The sequence below is a fragment of the Canis lupus genome, chromosome 3 (assembly GCF_011100685.1).
Source record: "Canis lupus familiaris isolate Mischka breed German Shepherd chromosome 3, alternate assembly UU_Cfam_GSD_1.0, whole genome shotgun sequence".
Lineage (NCBI taxonomy): Eukaryota > Metazoa > Chordata > Mammalia > Carnivora > Canidae > Canis > Canis lupus.
In genome coordinates, this window is record NC_049224.1 from 59137336 (window position 1) to 59147626 (window position 10291).

Here is a 10291-nt window from a genome sequence, read left to right on the forward strand (position 1 = left end):
CCAGGATCAAGCCCACTTTGGGCTACCTGGTCAGCAGGAAATCTGCTTCTCTCTCTCCCTCTGCTCCTCTCCTTGCTCACTCTCTCTCTTTCTCTCTCAAATAAAAAAATTAAATCTTAAAAAAAAAAAAAAGAGTCTCCACCAGCTGGGGTCCCTGAACAGGGACCCCTATAAAATGTATAATGTGAATGAGAGATACACATATGATGTGTTTGGTCACCAAGATTTGCAGGTTGTTTATAGATGTATATGACTTCTCTTCTCCCAACTGTGACATCCCTATACGCCACATGGTGGCTATGCACTTCACATACGTTATCTCCTTCTGTCCTCCAAGCATGAGCACCCTGTCTCAGCCAGAATGGACTAGGAGGTATCGCAGCAATGAATAACCTTCCACATGCAGCAGTGGACAGAATCTGTCTCACTCAGGATCCCAGCTTGGCTGCACCTTTGATCCTCGCCATCTGTACTCTGGGGACCAGGCTGATGGAGCAGCCCCAAAGCTGGACGAGCTGGGCTCCTGGCAGAGGCAAGGGAAAGACGGAGGCCTTGAGTTCACTCTTGGAGCTTTATTGCCTCAATTAGGTCCCATAACCACCACCCATGAGTTCAACAGGGCAGAGAGGGACACTGTAGGTCACATGGCCACGTGACCTCAATGGAGCACACAAGACAACCCTCCCCCAAGAAGGAGTTGCATATGGTTTGCACAACAATGCAATCTACTATAGTACTCAATTTATAAGGGAAAACAGAGACAAAAACAACAGGCACCAAGTCACTTTTCCCAAGTCACCTAGCTAGTCAGTGGCAGAGCCTTATTCATCTCTTGTGAACCCAAAACTTATATAGTCAACTCATACTAGCTGGTACTAATTTATCTGCTTCTTGCCACTTTTGCCTCTATGACCACCCAGATCCCCAGATCCACCCTGGGATCTGGGTGGTCTCTCGGTATCGCCACCACCATGAACCATCTGTTTCATCCTATAGAAGTTTCCTGGAACAGTGCCAGGGTGGATCTTCTCACAGTAAAACACCAGACAAAAACCCACACCCGACTCCTAGTCTAGTCACAATGCCTCAGATGGAGGCGGTCTGAGAATTCTGACAGGTGCTGAGACCATCAAATAGACATGCCAGCATGCATGGGCCCAGAGCCCTTACCCAGCCCAACACTCACGAGCTCAGTGGCTTTTTGCCACTGTGAAGTCACACTTACCCAGAAGAGAAAATGTGAAACTAAAGGACAATAGAAAAGCAACGGTCCAGGGTCTCTCAAGGGGGTTCTGTTTTTATATAACCATGATCATATTTTATTTTTGCATTATATTTATGTTAATAAGATACTGGACTGTGTTTTAACAGTCCCCTCCCCCTTTTGAATATTGATTCAAAAGGAATCAATATTAATATTCTGACATATTTGCATCAGCTCTTTTAATTTAAAAAATAAAACTGTGGAGATATGCTTAAATTATTTGTGTTCTTTCTCATATACTTCTCTTTCCAAAGGCAAATGCTACCCCCAAATTTTTGTTTTCTTCCGAGCCATGTTCTATTCTTTAATGCATATATGTAAATTATATCATTTGGTGTAATTTAAAAATTTATATAAACATGATCCTATTGATTATACCATATTGCAAATTGCTATTTTTCTAAGCATTATTTTTTCAGCTCTACCCAGTTTCTTCATTGATCTTAGATGCTAGGAGAAAACAATCAATGGTGTCCTGGAGCCTACTCTGAGGACCTTACCAGGAGCTGATCGTGTGTGTCTCTTCCCAGTTCTGCATTCAGTGATGTCACTGCGGTAACCAGAAGTTAGCCATGGTGGGAACATTTGTATCCTGGAAATCAACAAATGCTACAATTTAAGGCTTTTTTTCCCTAGACAGTGGGTTGTTTAACATTTATCAGCATACCGGTGACCACAATTCATTTCTTATTCCTCCCACCCAACTCTACCCATGTTAGGGTGTTTTAGGTTGTTTCCAACCTTTTGGGTTTTTAAACAACATTGCAGTGACATCACTGTACCTACTTTCTCTTACCCAAGTATGAGGGTTTCCCAGGATGGACACCTGGTGACAGGGACCACTGGGTTGTAGTATCTGTACCTTTGTAACCTCCTACATGTCACCAGATCAAGAAGCAATTTATGCTCCTACAGCAGTGTATCACATTCCTCCTCCTAACACTTGGAATTGACTTACATGCATGTCAAGTTGATGACTGAGCTGATATATGATGACTGATTAATTTGCATTTCTTGATTCCTAGTAAGGTTGAGAATCTTTCTGTTTAGCCTTTGTGATTTCCTCTTCCATGAAGTACCTGTTCTTCCTCTGCCCATTCTTCCATGAGGTTACTTGAATTTTTTTTCTTACCGATTTCCTGTAGTGTCATATAATTTTACTGTCTACCCTCTGTCTGTGTTTCACACATTCTCTTATAATTTGTTGCTTTTCTCCTAACTTTGTTTATGGTACTCTTTTCCCACAGAAGAAGCTTGTTTTTGATGTGGTGAAATTTATCAATATTTTCTTTTAAGTATTTGGTCTTTTGTGTCCTGTTTGATAAATAGTTCTCTATCTCCTGAGTTGTATCAATGGGCTACAGAATGTTCTTTTATATTTGTATTTTAGCCCATCTGGAACATGCTGTTCTGTTTGGGGTAAGGTAGAGGCCAAATTATATACTTTTTCCATATAAAAGAATCTAACATCCAAATCATTTTTTCAATAGCTCATTCTTCATCCACTGATTTATAATGCCTTTTTCTTTCTTTTTTTTAAGATTTCACTTATTTATTCATAAGAGACACAGAGAGAGAGAGAGAGAGAGGCAGAGACATAGGCAGAGGGAGAAGAAGCAGGGAGCCCAATGCAAGATTCGATCCTGGGACTCTGGGATCACGCCCTGAGCTGAAGACAGATGCTCAACCACTGAGCCACCCAGGTACCCCTGCCTCTTCCTTTCTATTCCCATATACATGGAGGTCTATTTCTGGACTCTGTTCTGTTCCATTGGTCTTTCTATCTGACCCATGTGCCAGTAATGCCCTATCTTAGATTGTGTAGTTTTATATTGAGTCAATATCAAGTAAATCAAATGGCACAGGCTTTGTTTTTCTTCAAAATCGTCTTGACTATTCTTTCAACTTTGCTTTTCTACATAAATTTTCACTTTTTCAGATCTCATTTAAGAATTCTGTTAGTGCAGTACCTAGGTGGCTCAGTTGGTTAAGTGTCTTCAGCTCAGGTCGTGGTCCTCAGGTCCTGGGGTCCTGGGATCCTGGGATCCTGGGATCGAGTCCTGAGTTAGGCTCAGAGGGGAGTCTGCTTCTCCTTCTCCCTCCCCCCCCCCGCTCATGCTTTCTCTCTCTATCTCCCTCTCTCTCAAATAAATAAAATCTTAATTTTTTTCAAAGATTTTTATTTATTCATTCATGAGAAACAGAGAGAGAGAGGCAGAGACACAGGCGGAGAAGCAAGTTCCACCCAGGGAGCCCATGTGGGACTCGATCCCGGGTCTCCAGGATCACGCCCTGGGCTGAAAGCAGCGCCAAACCACTGAGCTACTGGGGCTGCCCTAAAATCTTTTAAAAATATTCTTTTGGCATTTTCATTGCAACTGCAAAGACCTTACCAATTAGCCAGGAGAAAATTTATATCCTTCTTTTTATATTTTTTTAAATTTTTTATTTATTTATGATAGTCACAGAGAGAGAGAGAGGCAGAGACACAGGCAGAGGGAGAAGCAGGCTCCATGCACCGGGAGCCCGATGTGGGATTCGATCCTGGGTCTCCAGGATCGCGCCCTGGGCCAAAGGCAGGCACCAAACCGCTGCGCCACCCAGGGATCCCAATTTATATCCTTCTAATACTGAAATGTCCCATCCATGGACATGGTCTATCTCCAGATGCATTCAGGTGTTTTCTCACATCCTTCAATTAAACTTTGTAATTTTCTTTGTAACAATAGTAGCAAACATATATATGCAATATTTGTGCAGCTACTGTTATAAAAACTTTATATTTAACTCAGTTAACCTTTCTGACTTCCCTATGAGGTAGATATTATTATTGTCTCGCTTTTACAAATAAGGAAAATGAGGCATGTGTGATCAAGTAGTTCATCCAAGCCAGTAAGCGGTAGGGATGCATGTGGAACCAGGCATTTTTGTATTGGAAGCCCTGCTCTGAACCACTCTGCTAGACTGCCTCCATAAAAGGGCTTATACATCTTTCCTAAGATTTGATCTTGAGTACTGTTTTGTGTGTGTGTGTGTGTGTGTGTGTGTGTGTGTGTGAAAGAGAGAGAGAGAGATATCAAGCCCTGCACTTGACCTCCATACCCAGTGCAGGGCTTGATCTCACAACCCTGAGATCATGACCTCAGTAGAAATCAAGAGTTGGATGCTTAACCAACTGAGCCACCTAGGTGCCCCTAATCTTTGAGTACTTTCAAGATTTTACTGCCTTTGTAAATGGGGTTTGCCTCTAAACAATGTAGCATTGATAATGCTGTTCAAGAGGAGAGCTGTTGGTTTTAGCAGTTGTCTTGTACACAGCAGTTTTGTTGAACCATCATATGGTTATAATAGTTTGAAAGCAAATTCTCTTGGATTTTCTAGGTAGACAGTCATATCTGCAATTAAAGACAGCTCTGGCTTTTTCTTGCCTTCTTCACCCATTTGCTGTCTGGTCCAATTGGTTCCAATACAAGGTAGGGTTGAGTAGAAGTGGTGATAGTAGGGGTCTTTGTTGTGGCTCTGTTTTTTTTTTCTAACTATGTTTTTAAAGTTTCACCATGAATATTGTTTGCTATTGGGTCCTTATAGATACCCTTTTTCTTCCTCCCTAGTTTTCTGGGAGTTTATTAAGAATGAGTGCTTAAATTTATCTAATGTGAGTGATTTTTGTTTGGCTAATTACTTTGTGTGGTTGTATCTATTGATATGATAAACTGTCTTTTTGGCTTTAATCTGATAATGAAGTGAGTTACATTAACAATTTTATCTTCAAATGAGTCTTGTAGTCTCACTGTGGACCCTACATAGTCATAAGATATATATTTTTTCCCTCTTTCTGTATTTTTATGAAATAGTTTGTTTTTGATAGAAATCATATTCCAAACTGTTTCCAAAGTGGTTATACCATTTTGCATTCCCAACAGCAGTGTATGAGAGGCCCAGTTCCTTCACAGCCTTGCCAAAATTTGGTATAGTCAGCCTTCTTCATGTTAGCCATTCTAATAGGTATGTAGTGATATCTCACCGTGTTTTTTTTTAAGATTTTATTTATTTATTCATGAGAAACAGAGAGAGAGAGAGAGGCGGAGGGAGAAGCAGGCTCCATGCAGGGAGCCTGATGTGGGACTCAATCCCGGGACTCTTGGGACTCAATCCCGGGACTCCTGGAACACACCCCGGGCTAAAGGTGGTGCTAAACCACTAAGCCACCGGGGCTGCCCTCACCGCGGTTTTTAAATTTGCAATACTCCAGCAACTAATGATGTGCATCTGTTCTTGTGCTTGTCATCTGTATATCATCTTTGGTGAAGTGTCTCCTCAGACATTTTACCCATTTCTTATTTAGCTAGTTTGTTTTTCTTATTATTGAGTTTGAGGATTTTTAAAAATATAGTCTAGTTACAGCCATTTATCAGACATATGTTTTGCAAAAATTTTCTCTGAGTCTAGGGCTTGTCGTTTATTCTCTTAATGATGTCTTTCAAAGAGAAGACATTTTTAATTTTGATGAAGTCAATTTGTGAAGTTTTTTTAGCTGCAGATCCTGCTTTGATGTCATATCTAAGAAATCTTTGACTAACTCAGGTCATGAAGTTTAGTGTTGTATGTCTTCTTCTACAACAGGTGTCAGCAAACTATGACCAACAGGCCAGCTGCCTACATTTATATGTAAAGTTTTATTGGAACACAGCCACACCCATTCATTTCTGTATTTTCTATGACTACTTTCACATCACAATGGCAGAGTTGTGTTGTCATAACAAAGACCATAATGTCCATAAGCCTCAAATATTTACTGTGTGGCCCTTTAAGAAAAAGCTCATCAACTCCTATTTTAAAGTTTTCTAGAATTAGGTTTTATATTTTGGTCTATAATCCATTTGAACTAATTCTTATGTATGATGAGAGCTATGGTCCTTTTTTTTTGAAATATAGTTCAGTTTTAAACACATATATACACACACATACAAATTGTTTTAGCACCAATTGTCTATATATTCTCTACTGAACTATTTTTTCACCTTTGGTGAAAATGAGGTGTATCAGCTGCTATATATGTGGCAATCTATTTCTGGACTCTCTATTCTCTTCCATAGAACCACTTGTCCATCTTGACACCAATATCCCCTGTATCAATTAACAAAGCTTTATAGCAAGTTCTTGAAATCAGATTATATTGATCTTCTGACTTTATTCTTTTTCTTAGGACCTATGCATTTCCATATGAATTCTAGCATCAGTTTGTCAGTTTCTAAAAAGAAAAGAAAAGAAGGAAAGAAAGAAGAAGGAATGTTGAGGTATCAACTGGATTGTGCTGAATTTATAGATCAATTTGGGGAGAACTGACATCTGAATAATATAGAGTTTTCCAATATATGAACATGGTATCTCTCTCCACTTATTTAGCTCTTTAATTTCTTTCATCAGATTTATTTTTTTTAAGATTTTATGTATTTATTTATTTATTTATTTGAGAGAGAGAGAGAGAAAGAGAGAGATCACAAGCGGGGGGGGAGGGCAGAGGGAGAAGCAGACTCCTTGCTGATCAAGGAGCCTGAGTGGGGCTTGATCCCAGGACCCTGGAATCATGACCTGAGCCCAAGGCAGATGCTTAACCAACTGAACCACCCAGGTGCACCTCATCAGTGATTTATAAGTTATAGTCTGTAGGTTTTTCACATCTGTTGTCAGATTTTATTCCTCTATATCTCATATTCTAAATAGTATTTAAAGCTTTTCAATTCTGATTGATTTTATCCTATAAACTTGCTAAACTCATTTATTATTTCTGGCAGCTTTTTTTGTGGGTTCCATTGGATTTCTTTATAGATAATCAGGTTGTCTGTGAATAAGGATGGTTTTATTTCTTCCTTTCTAATCTGAATGTCTGTTATTTCTTTTTCTTGATTTTTTTAAAAAAAGAATTTATTTATTCATGAGAGACATGGAGAGAGAGAGGCAGAGACACATGCAGAGGGAGAAGCAGGCTCCATGCAGGGGCCTGATATGGGACTCAATCCCGGTATTCTGGGATCGTGCCCTGAGCCGAAGGCAGATGCTCAACCACTGAGCCACCTAGACGTCCCTTTTTCTTGTTTTATTGCACTGGCTTTACCCTCCAGTAAAATGTTGCATAAGCATGGTGAGAGTGGCCATCCTCATCTTATCACCAATCTTAGAGGGAAAGCATTCAGTCTTTCACCAGTAAGTCTGTCTGTAGGTTTTTTACAGATACTTTTCATAAAGTTGAAGATGTTCACTTCTATTCCTAGTTTGCTAAGAGATTTGATCAGTAGAGGTTAGGTTTTATCAAATGTTTTTGTGTGCCTACTAGAATGATTAAATAGCTTGCTGTTTGTTTTTGAGGTTGTAAATATAGTGAATTACATTGATCAATTTTCAAATGTTAAACTCACCTTGCATTCCTGGGATATTCCCACTTGGTTATGATGTATTATCCTTTCTCTATATTGTTGAATTAAAGAATTTTTTGTATTGACATTCATGAGGTATTGGTCTGTAGTTTCCTTTTCTCATAAGGTCATTATTTGGTTTCGATAGCAGGGCAATGCTGCCACACAAAATAATTTGGGACATACTACCTCTTTGATTTACTGGAAGAATTTGTGTAGAATTGGCATCATTTATTTCTTAACTATTTGGTAGAAATCATCAGTGAAGCCATCTGAGCCTGAACTTTTTTTTGTGGAAAGGTTTTAAATTATAAATTCAATTTCTTTAATAGTTATAGGACTACTCAGGATATATCTTTCTTCTTCAGTAAGTTTTGGTAGTTTCTGTGTTTCAAGGAATTTATTTATTTATTTATTAGCTTTAAAAATAGTTTATTTCCTTCTTCACAAACACTCGAGCCTTCTAAACATTATGCAAGGCACCACAAATTAAATAAAAACATTTATTAGATTCTAATTGTCTTACACAATTCAAAAATAAGTGGGATTTTTCAAAGCAAATAGGTGCTAACTGTGGGGGGCTGGAGTAGGGTGGTAGGGGGCATGAATGCAGGCATCGGGACAGGGGGCACGTGCTTTCCTACACGGTCTACTCAAACAGGCAGTGACAGTATGTGAGCATCAGATGAGCAGTAATTCAAAATGAGCACACCCAAGAGAGGTGCTGCATCTCATGGATTCTCTGTCTACAGGATACAATGCCTCAAGAACCTCCCTAAAAAGACTTCTCTAATAGTCTTGATACCACTAACAAAGTACGATTATTAAACATCTTCAATGTGGTTTTCATTACAAAAAAAAAGTTTCACATAAAAGCTTCATAATATAATCCAGAAATAGAATTAGTATATGTTTAAAATCTGAAGCCAAGCTGGCTAATTCTGATCTTTTTTTTTTTTCATTACTTCCAGTGTTGTTGTTGTTTTTATAGTGATAAATATGCACCCAGTTTCCTACCAGTTGAAACATGCATGAAACACTTTGCTCTGAGCACCATGCTTTGTTCACTCCATCTAAGTTGTTGAATTTATTAGCAAAAAGTTGTTCATCATATTCCCCATTGTTATTATTTTAATATCTATAGGATCTGCAGTGATGCAACCCTCTCATTCTTGATATTGGTAACTTGTCTTCTCTCTTGTTGTCCTGGTCAGTCTGGCAAGAGGTTATCAACTTTATTGATAAAAACTCAAAAGACTCAGCTTTTGGCTTCATTGATTTTCTCTATTTTATTTGTTCTATATTTTGTTAATTTCCATTCTGATCCTTATTATTTCCTTTTTTCTTCTTACTTTAGATTTAATTTAATTTTCTTTTTCTAGTTTCTTAAGATGTAAGCTAGTATAACTGACTTGAGAACATTTTTCCCAATATAGATGTTTTAGTGCTATGAAGTTCCCTCCAAATATTATTTTAGCAATATTTCAGATTGTGATACAATATAATTTCATTTTCATCCAAATTATTTTTTGTAATTTTTATTAAAGTTAGCTTTGCCAACATATAGCATAACAACCAGTCATTTTCATCCAAATTAAATTCTAATTTTCCTGTTGGTTTTTTCATTTATACATGCATTATATAGAAGTGTGCTACATAGTTTCCAAATATTTGGAGGTTTTCCCGAGCTCTTTCTGTTATTGATTTCTAATTTAATTCCATTGTAGCAGAGACCATGCTTTTTATGACTTGAATTCCTTTATGGATTTTAAAACCTCTTTTGTGGCCCAGAAGATGGTCTATTTTGGTAAATTTTCTGTGGTGTGTACTTGAAAAGAATATGTGTTCTGCCCTTATCAGGTGGAGTGTTATTGTTGGTTGACAATGTTGTTCATGTCTTCTATTTCCTTACATATTTTTGTTCTACTCTTTTTATTAATTATTAAAAGAAGGTTGTTGAATCTCCAACCATAATTATGGATCTATTTCTCCTTGTATTTCTATCAGTTTTTGCTTTGTGTATTTCAAAGATCTGTTATTAGATGCATAGACATTAAGATGACTGCATTCTCTTTATCATTATGAAATTACTTTCTTTCACCCTGGTAATATTTTTTTGTAAATCTACTTTGAGATTAGCATAGCCACTGCAGCTTTCATTTGATCAGTACAGCATATCTTTTTCATTGTTTTACATTTAATCTATTTCTGTATTTATATTTAGAGTGTGTTGCCTATATTTGAGTCTTTTTCATCCAATCTGATGATTTCTGCCTCTTAATATGAATATTTAGATGATTGCCATTTAATGTGATTATTGATGTAGTTAGGTTTAAATCTACCACCTTTACATTTGTCTTCCATTTGTCCCATCTTCCTTATTTCCTTGTTCCCTTCTTCCTCTTTTATTGCCTTTCTTTGGGATTAATTGAGCATTTTTTTAAGATTGCATTTTATCTACTTTGTGGTTTATTAGCTATAACTTTTTGTTTTTTATTTTAGTAGTTGCTTTAAGGCTTACAGTATACTTATCACAGTCTACCTTCAAGTGATATATCACTTCACATATAGTTTAAGGAAGTTATATTTACTTACAATAATGTACTTGCATTCT